The sequence below is a fragment of the Ochlerotatus camptorhynchus genome, unplaced genomic scaffold (genome assembly GCF_037179485.1).
Source record: "Ochlerotatus camptorhynchus isolate MF236.1 unplaced genomic scaffold, CSIRO-AGI_Acam_v1.1 ptg000105l, whole genome shotgun sequence".
NCBI lineage: Eukaryota > Metazoa > Arthropoda > Insecta > Diptera > Culicidae > Ochlerotatus > Ochlerotatus camptorhynchus.
This window is the reverse complement of record NW_027040595.1, coordinates 4,957,061-4,973,023: the sequence shown is the minus strand read 5'-3', so window position 1 is coordinate 4,973,023 and position 15,963 is coordinate 4,957,061.

Sequence of the window (15,963 nt, the reverse complement as noted above, 5' to 3'; positions counted from 1 at the left end):
TCAGTCGGATCAGTTATAATGATTCAGAAACCGCCGGACAATACTACAGGTTCCAAGAATCACTGCTTTCTGAATGCTGTTCAGTTCTCTTGGTAGTTCCAACTCTTCAAGGGTACGGGGAACAATTCCGGTCGCCATGATTACTACCGGAACTATACGCACATCCTCCGGGTGCCACATCTGCTTCAACTCCTCCGCCAAATCGTGGTACTTCAATATCTTGGTCGAGAACGTTGACTGAACATTGCAATTTAACGGTACAGCGATATCGATGAGGGTTACCCGCTTCATCCTTTTGTCGTAATCCACAATGTCAGGGCGATTGGCACGAATGTGGACATCCGTAATGATCTCGCGATCCCAGTACAGCTTTATGCAACTATTTTCCAGTACCGGGTCTGGCAGGAACTTGTAGTAGGGTACGCACTGGTTCACCAAGTTGTGCTTCAGTGCAAGTTGTTGGTGCACAATCTTAGCGACATCGTTGTGACGACCGAGATACTTCTGCCAACGCTTGGCAACCAGCAACAACATGTTCGATCGTCTCCCCTACTGCATTGCACTTTCTACACTGGTCTTCTACTTCTTCGTGCAATATGTACCTACGGTAGTTCTTCGTCGCAATAACCCGATCCTGGATGGCTACCATAAAACCTTCGGTCTCTGAGAAGAGTTCACCTCGCACCAGCCACGTATTCGGCGCCACTTTGTCGACATGCGCTTGTTCCAACTGATGGGGAATGCGTCCCATGCAGCTCCTTCAGCTTCCACGATGCGACTTTATCTTCGACAGTTTTTAGGTCGCAATTCAACTGGTAGTCTTCCTGCGCCAGATGCAGGGCGCTGAACCCGTGGTCTGCCTCACAAACAGCACGGTAGACTTCGTGACGGTTCTGGCTCTCTACGAAGTAGCTTCGCAACTGCTGAATCTGGTAAACACATAGCGCTTGGATATCAGTGCTTCCTCCTTCATTACAAGGTGACTCGCTCGACGACCGACTTTGGGTGATGCATGCGATGCTTAGTGAACGCCACTCATACTGCTCGTTCTATCGCCTCCAAGTCTGTTTTGGTCCACTTGATCACCCCAAAGCTGTAGGTCAACAGGGGCACGGCAAACGTGTTCATCGCCTTTATCTTGTTGCCGGCCGACAGGAACGACCTCAGAACACGATTGATTCGATACAAGAAATTTTCCTACAGCTCCTTCTTGATCGTTGTATGGCGAATCCCTTTCAGTTGCAGGAACCCCAGGTACTTATAGGTTTCGCGTTCAACCATATTCCGAATCTCCTCCTGTTCGTTGATGCGGAAACTGCTAGTAGACACAACTTGACCCCGACGGATATTGACTGTTCGACATTTATCGACACCAAACTCCATCCGAATGTTATTACAGAACACCGTTACAAGCTGCAAGAGACGGTGCAGCTTCTCCATTGTTTCCGCAAACAGCTTCAAATCATCCATGTAGAAGGTGTGGGTAACATTTGTGCTTCTTCCTCCACTTTTCAAATGGTAGCCATAGTTGCATTGATTGAGTGCTCTTCATGCAGCAATCAAATAGATAAAGATGAAATGGCTTTTAGATAATGACTTATGCGAGTCGATTGAAATCAGCCGAATATTAAATAAGGGCTAAGTTGATCCTTACAATGAAGCTTAGATGCATAGGTGAAGGATAAGAGAAAGTAGAGACCAAGGTATTGAAAAACAGAATTGGTAAAGATTGAGTGCCCATGAATATTCATTTGTGTTTCATGTATGCATCACCGTTATCAAATGGATATTGGTATTACATGCACACTTCCAAGAATAATTGGCCCGGTCTCACAATGTTCCGTTGGTCTGCTGCCGTTGATTTATTCTATGCTGTCAAAAATAGTGATGACTATCTTGAAGAAATAAGTGGCCAAAGGGAAGAAAATTAGTCGTTCTGATGGCATACCAAATAAATGTTTGATGTTTTAGACTTATTCAATTAGATTTTAAATATGTAAGATAGAAACCTTTAAAGCAAAAAAATCAAATAGAAAGTTTATGACTAAACCTACAAACTCCTACTACTTGAAAAAAGTTGAAAAACCGGGAACTCGCAGGGAATTTTATTTTTCCTGAAAATACCTGGAAGTATCAGGGAATTTTAAAATAAAAACATTTAATTTTTTTTATTTTTTTTTCACACATTGAACTTTATAGATCCAGAATGGATTAATTTTAAAGAATCTGGAGCCAAATTCCCTGTACAGTTTTAAGGCTCATGGTATTTTATTATAATTTCTATGGACCTCATTCCTCGGGAGTTCTGGGAAAAAATTCTATGAGAAAGACATCAAATGCAATATGCTTTCATGGTACTTCGGAGGAATTTTAGACTTCATGTGAAGCCTAAGCATAAGATAGTAAACTCCAAGCGAATTTTCATGAGAAATCTCCGTTGAATATGGAATGGACTATTCTGAGGTCTTCATAACTACTTGAAAGTTCCCAAAATATTCCTGAATTTAATTAAACTGCCTTGAAGTTCTTTTGTGGTTTGAGAAACTAACCTGATGCTCGCAATACTTCTCTTCATTTTTTTAACTTCTCTAAACTTTTTCGGACTTCCTAAAGTTTCCACAATTTTTTCTAACGATCATGAATCTTTTCTAAAGTGTGAGGGTGAGTTTGTATAATGGGCTCCTCTTCCCGATCTGCTCTGGCTTCTGATTCGCTTTGAGTGATCCATTTCCCAGGAGTACCATTACTTCATCTGGGAACGCCTCCAACTGCGCCTGCCTCCACAAAATCACTTCCGCTCTCGAAAATTCGTCCTGCTGCAGTGGTCGCTGTACAACATTGTATTCCGCCTTAAGTAGCTGTTGTTGCCTCTCGTTCGCCACCATCGTTCGTAACGGAAAGCCCTTTACCTTGCGTCGAAGATTTGTAATGAATCTGATTACGCAAGCTGTGATTCGCAACAACTTACGCCAGCGCCATGTCACTTCTGCATCGATCACGGGTTCTGGAAACTCCTTCACTTCATGGTGCAGCAAGTATGCTTTCATTTCCTGCTCAGTGTTTGCATCCGGCAACCCCTCGGTCGGCCAGCAATCTTCTGGTTGGTGCAGGAAATTTGGACCATTAAACCACTCTCCTTCTGAATCCAATGGAGGACCTTGTCCCCACTTCGTTAGTGCATCAGCCAGGTTCATCCGAGATCTAATCCATCGCCAATCCGTTGAGCTGGTTGTCTCCAAAATTTCTCCAACCCTGAATGCAACGAACTGCTTGTATTTTCGTTGATCCGAACGCAACCAACTCATAACTGTTTGCGAATCTGTCCAAAGAAAACAACGGTTTATGGAAAGCGAATGGTTGGATTTGATCGTTTGTAACATTCTTGCACCGAGGACAGCTCCCATCAGTTCCAACCGCGGAATGGATTGTAACTTAAGAGGGGCTACTTTTGATCGAGACATCACCAACAGGCATTTAATTTCACCGTCTACCATTGCACGAAAGTAGGCCACGCAGCCATATGCCTGTATACTAGCGTCCGTGAAGATGTGCAGCTCAAGCCTATTAATTTCGGATGACCGCGTCTGTCCAAAATATGAGCGCGGAATGCGAACCCTCTCCACTAACGGCAAGAGATCCGTCCATTGCTTCCACTTGACCAAGCATGCATCGTCGACTTCTTCATCCCACTCGCAGCCCGTTCGCCATAAGTCCTGAACCAAGATCTTTCCATGTACGGTGAAGCATGAGAGTAGTCCCAACGGATCGAAGAACCCCATGACACAACTCAGTACAATGCGCTTCGTTGGTGTCTTATGACCCTGCAGGTACTCTTGTAGATCTTCGCGGTGTTCAGTCGAGAAGGAGAAAACGTCTTGACCTGGATTCCAAATTATACCGAGTACGCGTTCATTTCCAGTCTCTTTGTCCTGGTTGAAATGAATCGTCTGGACGGGTTTCGGTTCCCCAAGACTGACTAGGACTTCCTCCGAATTGGATACCCAGTTTCTTATCTCGAATCCCCCTTTCGAATGTATAAATCTCACCTGCTTTGCCCGCTGTATCGCTTCTTCGATGGTATCAACGCTGTCGAAGTAGTCGTCGACGTAGTGTTTCTTCACGATTGCTGCGGCGGCTTCCGGATACTGTACAGCAAACTCCATCGCGTTCTTGTTCTTTACGAACTGGGCGGAACATGGAGAACTTTTCGATCCGAAAGTAGCTACGTCCATAACGTAAATACTAGGTGCTTCTCTGGGATTCGATCGGAAGACGAATCGCTGTACTCGTCTGTCGGCTGGACGAATCTGCATCTGGTGGTACATTTCGCGGATGTCTCCACCGAAAGCGATCGGTCGTTCGCGAAATTGGCAAAATACGGTGAGTATACATACCAGCAAATCAGGTCCTGTGAGAAGTAAGGAATTGAGGGATATTCCTTTCACACTTGCTGCTGCATCCCACACGAGTCGTACTTTTCCCGGTTTCTTTGGGTTAAGGACGACGTTGAGTGGAAGATACCAAACTTTTCCCGGTTCGGCTTCTTCTAATTCTTCGGCACTTGCCAGATGCGCATAGCCCTTCTGCTGATACTCCTTGATCTGCTTGCAAACGTTTTCGAACAGCGCTGGTGACTTCAGCAGTCGTTGCTCCAAACATTTCATCCTGCGCGTGGCCATCGGATAACTATCTGGAAGTTCTGGCTCTCCTTCCTTCCACAGTAGGCCGGTCTCGAATCGATCGCCCACTCTTCTGGTGGTCCGCTCCAAGATTTCACGAGCTCTTCTATCATCTTCCGATTCTGTCAGCTTCACCACTACGGAGTCCTCTAAAGCGTACTGACTTTTCAGCAGATCATGCAGCTCCTGATTGCTTACTTCATCGTGATGTCCCAGATACATTTCCGCATTTGATAGCTGCACCTCATTTGGACCGTACACTGCGCATCCTAGCTTGGACCGCACCGCTATTGGCTCACCAGGCTTACCAACCTTTGCTTCAGTCGGTGCAAGCAAGTGGAGATTGTTCAGACCGATCAATAGCCCCGGGCGTTGGTTTTCGTACGAAGCAATCGGTAACCCTTGCAGTTTCTTCATCCGCTGACAGAGCACCGACGCACTTAGGGATTGCTTCGGTAGTAGCAGCTCGTCAACAGTTCGAACCGTGCCGAGTTGATGTTTCTCCTTCCCATCTCGTCCGGAAATTAACAAGTCCATTCGTCGGGATCCCTTCTCCACGCGCGTGATATCGGCTGTCCATTTGATGGTCAACTGTTCCTTCGTTCCTTGAACACCTAGCTGATCCGCCAGGGAACTTTCTATCAGGGTCACTGATGCGCCCTCGTCCAGAAACGCTAACGTATTAACCGACCGCTTACCGAAATACAATGTCACTGGTATCATACGGAACATGATGGTACTGGTGGTTCGAAAGTGTGCGTTGATTACCACAGATCCGGTGGCGGAATGCAATAGAGGATTGTGACGTTCCCGACATTCGTCGATGTTGCACCGGATCTTGAATTTGCACGGAGCGTTACCGTGATCATTGAGGCAGACAACGCAGAGTTTCCACTTTTCGACCAACTTCAAACGGTCCCGAAGTGTCCAAGCCTTGAAATCCTGGCAGAATCGCAGACGATGATCGGTCCGCTTGCACGCTTTGCACGGTCTCGGATGATTCTCGCCGACGCCGGGGTTGGCCCTCTCCACTGCACTGTGATTGTATAAATGAGCTCCCTTTTCCTTCGCTTTGCTCTTTCCGGCGTGCTCGTTGCAAACTGGCTTCGATTCTGCTCTGAAATCCATCTTCACGTTGGCCTCGCAAGCTTCTGCAACAATCTTCGACACAAAATCGGTGAAAGTACGCAGGTTCACCTTCCTTTTCCGATTTTTGTAGCGAACCCATTCACGCTTATCATGGGCCGGAAGCTTATCGACAAGATCCTGGATAAGAAGAGGATTAACCAGGTGCTGCTCTAAACCCGCTGCCTCTAGATGCTCGCATAATTGCTCCACAGCATTACCGAATGGAATGTATGACGCCAATTTGTCTGACTTCGGAGGATCCAATCGCCGCACTTTTTCAAGGTGACACTGTAGCAACTGTTCCGGGCGTCCATACAGCTGACGAAGTTTGCTTATGACTTTCGGCACCGATTTTGGAAACAGTAGCTGTCCTCGAACGTTTTCCAACGCCTGACCCTTTAAGCTCTCCTGCAGCCGAACAAGATTCTCAACGTCGGAAAACCCACAAGCATCGTTGGAGGCTTGATAGCTTCCAATGAACAGCGGCCATTCTTCAGGCTTTCCAGTAAATAGTGGAAGTCTCTTGCTGATTCCACTCCGGGCCGCCATTTGCGCTTTAGAAGGTGCCGCATTAGACTGTCCCAGCCCGTGAGATCTAACTTTTCCTGACTTATTTTTCTCTTTGCTCGTCTTCTTGGGTTCTTCTTCCTCGTCTTCTTCTTCGGTGTCCTCATCCGAGTCGCTTTCAGACTGCTCCTCACTTTCATCGTCACTGCTAGATTCATCAGACTCTTCATCTTCCTCTTCCTCCTCTTCTTCATCCGATTCGACCTTCTTGGTTTTCTCCGATCGCTTTTGGCTACGTATTTCCGGATTCTTCAACGGTGTTCCCGCGGTCGACTGTTTCACGGCATCAGAAACTTTGTTCACCGATTCCTTTCTGTCATCTTCACCAGCGTTTAGCTTGGACAACTCTTGCTGGACTTGATCCATCCTTGCATTGAACGACTCCCGCATCTTCTTCATCCGGTCCAAATGATATTGCTTGTCCTTCAGCGCCTTCTCCAACAACTGTTTTTGCTGCTGTAATTCCTTAGCCCGAAACTCGTTCTCCATTTCGATCCGCTGTTCTTGAAGGATTCGGTCGATTTCCATCCGCTTTTCCATCAGAACGCGTTCGTTCTTCAGCTCTTGCTCTTTCTTTTTCCGTTCCTTTTCAAGAGCTTTGAGCTGACGTTCCATCGACGAGCCAGACCTTCCGTCGGATTTCACGCTGGACTTATCCGAGTTGTCGTCGGTCGTTTTCTTCTTCTTTTTGGCACCCGTTTTGGAAGATTCTGCGTCCAGTTTCTTCTGGCTTTGGCAGTCTTCCTCAGGACAATACCACTTTGCGTCACTTTCGACTTCCTCCGTGACTCCCACGCACCGGTAATGGTACCAAACGTTGCACTTGTCACAACATACCATGCCTTCATCCTCATCGGACACCGATCCGCAGCCTCCACAGGCGGTCTTGGTGAAATTCGCATCTCCCGGCATCATGTTTGAGGTTAGATCCTTTTCTCAATATTTCTTTTGAGTTTGTTCGGATCAATTATAGAATATGACTAAATTTTTGCAGCAACTTTTCAAGCAGCTCAACTGTAATATATTTTTTAATAAAGAACTATTTCACCTTGAATTAATTACTAAATTACTTACAAGAAATAGTCCCCTCTAATCCCTCGTGCTACGACACTGGTTATGCTGCTGTTTTCAGTTCCAACACTAGTCCTAAATAGGTAAGTTTAGTTTCTAATTGTTTTGCTTCTAATCTTATTATTTATAGGTACTCACAATCAATCAATTAATTCAACTTGTTTACGGAACTATTCTGATAGTATCTTCAGCTTCTGGCAGGTAATCATCCGATTTAGAAAGTCAACCCTAATTATTTAGCACTAAACTAAGAAAATACCACCTCCACAGAAAACTGATTTAAACTTTAGATTTGTTTGTGATTTTACAACTTTATTAAACAAAACTGAGCTCCTCCACTATCTCTTGGGTTTGTTTTTGTTTGTATCCTCCGTTCTACTTCTCCACGAATCGATGTAAACAATCAACGACGGTCCTACCGCTGTAGACCGGTGACGCATACATCTCGCTTCTCACATCTCACTTCACGGCAGGCCGGTCGCGAGTACAGCTGAAGCCCAGTGGTGTCAACACCCCTGAAATTCCATTTGTTTGTGGAGCTTCACTAAACTTATTTGAGATGCTCCCGAAATGTCCATAATAGTTCCTGAAATTCTCGGATCTTCCCTTAAAATCCATAGACTTTAATGAAGTTCTCGAAATGTTTCTGAAGATCTCTGTACTTCTATGAAGTTTTCGAAGTTATTCTGAAATTTCAGGAACCTCTTTAGGCTTCCGCAGCGAAATAATTAACATAGTTCTATGATTTTCACTGAAGTTCTCAAGATTTGTCTGAAGTTCAAATTATCGAAACTAATTCAAAATTTCTTCAATAGTCTAGAGTTTCCTTAAAATTCTCTAGACTACCCTGCCTCAGTATTTGTTTAAAGGAACCCACCATTTTACTGGAATTGATTTAATTGCCTTTAAGTTCTACAATTGTCCATAAGTTTTATAAAGTATATAAACGCTCACGGAAATCACTCATTTTCCCTGCAAAAAGTTTTCTACGCTTGCTTAATTTTTCTTAATTGATCAAATGTTCCGGTAAATTTTCTGATATATATTTATAATTTACTGAAGCTTCTAAAGTTTTCGGATCAATTAAAGAATTCTCGGCATATCCCATAATTCTAAGGAACTCCTTGTAAATCGCTGCAAATTTCCATAAGCTAATGTGAGCTTTCTGATGTCATCTGATCGTCCTCGAAGTACTCGGAACTTCACTTCATATAATGAAACAATCTAAAAATATCGAAATTTCTTAGAAGTTCTCCGGAATTTCTTGAAAATAACGGTGCTTGTTAAAAGTTCTCGCCTTTTTTTTAGTTAATGGAACTTCGTTGATGTTCTCTAATCAACTTAGCTAAATTTTCGAATTTTCTTCAGATCTTGAAATTTCCATGATATAACACTCTTGAAATACTCTCACATTTGCCGGATGTTCATATAATTTTTATTGCGTTCCAGAAATCTTCTCTGAGCAAACCGAAGTTTACAAAAATTCCGGTTTCTGCAATTTCCTTGAAATTTTTTGAACTGCCCTTTAATTCTCTGATTCTCGGAGCTTACCTCAAACTCTCAACCCTAATGAAGATCTCGATTCTGCTTTAAAATAAATGGAATTCTCACACCTTTAAACACCTTTAAACTTCCTTGGAATTCTCTGGATTTCCGTGAAGTTCCAGGAACATTTCTGAAGTTTTAATAAATTTTCTGAAAGTCTCTGTGCTGAATCTTTCGGAACATCTTATGGGTTCTCTATATTAATTCAGCACCTCATGTAACTATCCTGAATTTGTCTAAGCTCACGCTCATAGGTTTTTAAACAAATTTTTAGTTTGGGCTAAAGTTTTGGGGACTTCCCCTTAAGATCTCTAGAATTCACCAAAGATCTATAGGTCTAGCTTTTCTGAAATCAATAGAACTTCATTAAAGTTTCCACATTTTTGTTAGTACGAAACATCAAGACATTAAAAATGTTGTGATCTTAGACTTACTAAAATCAAGGAAGTGTTCAACTTCAACATTTAATGGATTTGATAGCAAAGCTGTTTCTTTAAAACTGATTGTCATATCTTAAAAACGTTTGCGTTAAAAACATATTTTTAACGATTTCATAAATAGAATTCTTATTGTAAACCTGGAAATTATACGCCAAAGTTATGGAAAAACCTGGAAAACCCAGGGAACTTTATTTAGCCAAATGAGTGGACACCCTGTAGATAGAGAAGAACGATTAAACGTAATTAAACAAAATGTAGGCTTATCCAGAAGATTGATTAGTCTTGAAATAAATTCACTATTAAAAAAAGTTTGAAAGTGACCAAGTCACTAAAAAGTGACTTGCTACCAGCCCTGCTTTTGGAATCCCTTAGACTTTTTCTCTAACGCTTCGAATTTCAATACCACATAAGGAAAGATCGATTTTACGTAGGGTTTAGTTCATAGATTAACATTGACTGCTGTTTACAAATGTAAGTAATGTAAGAAATAAGTTTACTCAAATGATTTAACCGCATATAAAAGAGAATTCGCGTATTGAGAGAATAATATAGTAATCGAGTACAACAACTCAGGGGAATACAATACCTCCAAAAGTTTAAAAGCTATTAATTGTCACATACCTCTCCTAAACTATTTCTCTCCTTGTTAATCTGCTTAATGCTATTGGTCTGCTTGCGTTTTCTGATTAAAGTTCAAGACTAAATAAGAAGATTTATTCTACAACTTTAAAGGTTAGTTGCCTTCCCAAGGCATCCTAATTCTTTTGTTAATCTACTTAATGTCATTAGACTTTCTGAAGTTTCTTATTTAAGTTCATTTGATGATTATGATACCTCATAAGTCTAATTTAATAAATTATTAAAAGCTCTAATTCACCTAATCAATCATAACCCATGCTTTATTAGGTACCTGCACTTGTACTTGTAATCTAAAATTAAACGTGTTTCAAGTACTTTTGATTTTGGCCTATACCTATTTATTATATCTTAGTTCGACCCAGGTAACACCTTCTGTGACTAAAATGCTTCATTTTGAAATAATTTTCCTAGCTGATTTTTAAATTATATAGGGTATATGCTCCAACTATGCTCACACGCTTCCACTATGTCGCACCACAAAAATACGTATGGGTATGTCACAATAGAAGCACGCCACAGTGGAAATCCCGAGCCATAGTTCAAACACTTATCCCAAATCAAAATGAAGCACATATAAGATTAGTTACAATACCATGTACAAAAATGATGTTTAACATCGTTTCCTGAGTAATACTTCAATGAAAACAACAATGAAAGCTTGTCACGCAAATAGAAGGAGCACCGATGGGCACTTTCTCAAATATTTCAATAGTATAATTCCCATGCAAACCCAAATAAATCTATCTGCGTAAAAATAAATAAAATAAGAGTGATTTGCGGCAAAACCCGCCAGTATCACACCCAACGTCAGTGCCTATACGTAAGCGTACTACGACGCGGCTCTCAATTAAAGGAGTAACAAGTGTGATACTATCACTACTATAGACTAGATCTTTGGTTCTCTCATGCAGTGGTTTATCAGAGAGGGGGAGCTTAGTAATCCTCATCGCCTACCCATGCCGCCATTCTATCGCGGCATGAGCCAGCAACGCCGACCATAAACCTACCGTCTCCTACACTCCACTATAAAGCATGAAATTAAGTCCGCTCATCAACAGCAAGGTGCAAAAACTAGCCAAGGGGAGGGAATAAAACAACGTTATGTTAATGCACTCAAATTTTTATTTCATGTATTGTTTCTCTACACGGATAGAAATCTCCTTATACCTTTTGGCAAATTTCTATTGCTGATTATTCATAAAATGTATAAGTCAACTAATAAGCAGACACCTTGCAAAAAGTTAATGAAGATCATGTATCAAATGAAATGTATAAGCGGTCACACATACCTTTTATGCATTCTTATAGGACCTATGTGGTTTGTCTTATGGAATGTATAAGGCTGATGTTTTGGCAAAAATGTATGAGTCAAACACATGAATAAAATAATTGATTTTCGTTTCGTGTATAGTATTCTCTTTCAAATGGATGAAAATAATCCGCAGTTCCTTTAATCGTATGCCAAGGAGCGAACTTTTTATCGAACGCTGCCCATGAGCTTCAGAACATATTCCTTGGCGATAATAAGGCCACTTTTGTATTTTTCAAATTCTTCGATTGAATTCGCTGCCTTAAAGCCTTTCCGTAGATATCAGGGGGACCCTATCCCTGTCAACCACATATAGATGCTCACATGATCTTGACATTTTTGGAAAATCTGACACTTACAGCGGTAAAACTGACGGAGGCACGACAGAACAAGACAGCTTACTCTTTCACACTTGCATTGCAGTGCTGAATGCTAGAAAGAGTAGTCTGTTGCAGTCATCCTCCTTACCCACTATATTAATCACATTGATGTGAGCTCCGCCGAAATTCGTGATTGTTGCCCCCGTGGTAGATATCCATTGGGAAGGGGCCCAAAAAGTTTTGATTGACCGAGCCCCCGGACAATTGGGAGAATTCATCTCTTTGGACACGTATTGCAGATTGTTTGCTTTGTACCAAGCTACCGTGTCTTTCGAGTAGTGCATTGACGCCAAATTGGGTCAAAATAGTGCTGGGCCATGCTGTTGACGGATCATGGGCCACATACGTCGATTCAAACATTCCTGAACGTAAATTTAAGAAATCATCGTCACTTTCGTTACAAATGGCCAACTTGCCACACTCACATATCGCTTGCCAAACTATGACCTTCTTACCAAATTTTTCGGACTATGTAGTATTGGTCTCCCGGAAGCGTCTTGTAGACACATTTGACGTACCTATGTTTTATCGTCCATGATAACACACGCCAATTTTCCACACAGCAGATTATCATATATCTTGGACGTTTTCAGCCCTCCCTTAGCTCAGGTGGTAAAGGCGGAGCTACAAAGCAAGTCTATGCTTGAAGTGGCTGGATTCGATTCCCGGCAGGAATGTTTCGGGTTGGAAAATTTCTCTACTTTCCTGGGCATAGAGTATGATTGTACTTGTCACACAATTATACTAATGCAAAAATGGTACAGGCATCGAAAACTTTTTTTTTATTATTGGGTATCAAGCTGGAGCTGCGTGACAGCTTAGTTTTCAAGACTTGACCCATTCGAACCAAACACCCTGCACATAATCGAGAAATTACCAGAGTTTCATAAGTCACACTTGTTGGTCACGTCGCGGTTGTGGATATTCATTGGGTTTTGTCCAATGGTGAGACAATTTTTTTTTTTTTTATTTCTAATGTGAACCTAGCACTTTTTGTTGTCAAATCATAACCGAATCGTATATATGAGACTTTGTGGATCATGCACGACTTATTACTTTGTATACCGGAAATTATAGGTATTCGAAATCGTCCAGGACATCAGTTGATTTGTTCTACTAGATCAACCAAGACTGCAATAATGTCTGTAGTATCGAAAAATGTCCAATCAGATTCAAAGTGTTTATGTGGATCATGCATAATCTATTTCCGAGTAATCCAGATGCTCAAGGTTCTTCAAATCATCCTGGAGTTCAGATAATTTGATCTACTAGATCAACCGAGATTGGGACAATGTCTTTAGTATCGAAATATTTCCAGACAGATGCACATGACTATTGTCGTGTATACCAGATGTTTTAAGTTCTCCAAATCGTTCTGGAGTTCAGATGATTTATTCTACTAGATCAACCATTTGACGAAAAAAATGTTATGTTCATATTGGATAAAAAAGGAAAATGTCTCACATTGGACAGACCTCGGAATTTCCGTGTGAATCCGGTGTGACTTATGGAATTGAGATCATTTCTCAATTATTTGCAGGGTGTTTGGTTTGAACCGGTAAAAAATGAGAGCCAAATAAAAAAAATAATCCGGGACGGAAAGGTTACAATGAATTCCACAATTTTTATGACAGCATATCAGTCCCTTCGCGATTTTCGCGGCATCATTTAATGTTTCCGCGATTTTCGCGACTGAAAGTTCAAATCCGCGACAAATCCGCGAAAATCGCGAAATCCGCTAAATTCGCGAAATCCACGCCTGTTGTAACAGCCCTGAAGTTACGAAAACCGCGCGAATTCCGAGAGCCGTGCGAGACAACCGAAGCGAGAAAAAAAGGCTTATTATCATTTAAAGAGTGCCACCAAATAACTGTGATAGCCTATGTTGGCAAGTTGATTAATTTTGGTTTCCTCCCTAGATATTCGACTTATTTACTATTGAGCTTTTTATCAAATTAGTTAATTTAACGAATGTATCAATCATTTCAAGATTTCGCGACCGTACCGAACAAGTTTTATACTACATAAGCTCAAAAGCGTTTGACAAGCTCTACCGAATTGCGTATCACTTCTGAGTAAGCTCCGCAGACGTAGACGCGTTGATTCCGACAGCCGCCAAAGGTTTAACCTGCACCAAAACCGCTTAAGGAACGACCTCGAGTCAGTAAAACCGTTTAGAGCTAAACATCTAATTTACGTAAGATACGAAAATCGTGCAAATTACGACGTATTTTCAAACACTCGAACACTTAAATTTCCCGGTTTACGGTCCCGATTGCAATGAAATGTCACTTTGCAAGCCACAGGTACAGATAGCCTGCTAAACCAGATATTTCTTAGCGAACTTCGACAGTTTCATATGCTTAAAAATGTCTGCCATCTTTTCTCTTCCGGTTGCCGTATAAAATCCTAGTCAGGAATCTTACGGAGATGAACTAACCTACGGCTAAAAATCTCCTAAATAAAGGAAGAAAAAAAATCCTAGTCAGGAAGCTTGTTGAATTCTGCCTTGATGTACTGGTCGTGCGAGTAGTTTGGATTTTCGAGATGCGTGTGAAAATTTTTGATGCGTTGCTCCTCTTGCTTGGACGCCATTTTCATAACTGAAGAGCAATAATGTCAGAATCAAAATAGAGGCATCATTCTGCACGCACACACCTACAAAATGAGGGGTGTTCAGGTTTTTTAAATGCTCGATTAAAATAAATCCGTCAAGTATAAGTCGATCCAATTTTGATCGTAGCACCCTTTAGTAGTAACAGTAGCACGCCTCGATACACGCCAACAGCACCGCACGCATAGAAGACCTCTAGCTGACATAGGCTTATCGCATATTAGCTTATCGCGTGCTTTCAACTTAGTGTTCTAGATGCACTTCCACCGTTATTAATTAGAAGCTTTCGATACCTGTACCATTTTTGCATTAGGGGCTGTTCATAAACTACATAGACAGTTTAGGAGGGGGGGGGGGGGTTGACAATTATCCACGGCCCATACAAATTTAAAAAAAAAATGTATGGACAATTGTCTACGCAGGGGAAGGGGGATCAAGAAACCCAAAAAAAAATGTTTACGTAGTTTATGAACAGCCCATTAGTATAATTCAGTGGCAATTACTCTATGTCCAGGGAAGTCGAGAAATTTTCCAATCCGAAAAATCCCTAGACCGGACCGGGAATCGAACCCAGCCACCTCCAGCATGGTCTTGCTTTGTAGCTGCGCCTTAACCGACTGAGCTAAGGAAGACCCATTAGGGAAAACAAGTGTTGCCAGCAAAAACGAGATACTACAAAAATGCCTCTGACTTGCAATGTGATACCAGATAGACTTCTCATATCATCGTCATAATTGTTGATTTGCTCTGCATTTTGAGTTTTTCATAGCACATCATCTCTCGCAAACTATTGTGACTTCGTGTTCAACATTTCTTCCCAATGTTTACTGCATCACATCAGTAGGGTTAAATACCCCATTTTCGGCCTATTAAGCACAACCCGCACTTAATATTTCTTAATCTAACGCAGTTTAGCACCAAACGGAATGTTTAGTTACCTTTCCGTATGTACCGTAATATTTGACAAAGAGAAACCAATCGTTGAGATATTGTCAAAAGTCTAACACTGCTTCTTGACGCCGAACTCGGCCTACTGATTCTAAAGTTAGCCTAACGCATTGAAACGCCATTGAAACGCCAATGAATTCACTTCGGCCTATCGGATGAAGATAAAAAATGATTCGGTAGGAGCGCTTCTTTTGTTTTTGGGAATAATGGGTGCAAACCTTCATATCACGCGTTCTCATTGACTTCGTTCGGTAGCTTATTGACTAAAGTATCGTACCAAACGCATAATTGACTTGTTAATTCTGAAATCATGGATTTACTTGAAGTTTTCTGCTCGATAGGCCCAAAATGGGCGATTAGGCCGAAGTAGTTCTCTACCCTATTTTGTTGAGAACTGAAAATAGTGGTCTTGAAGATGCGAGGTGAAAGTAAGAACTATTATATCGAATATAAAGCATCCATAAGTTATCTCATAAAGCAGCGAATCTCAAACTTTTGTCGATTGCTTGTTCCCGATCAACTCTGCGATGATGACTTCGACTTGACTGATCCACGGACAACTCCATGCAGTAGGATGACATTAATTGTATGCTGCAGACCTTGTATTATTATTATTATTATTTGCTTTTTTATGTTATTCTAT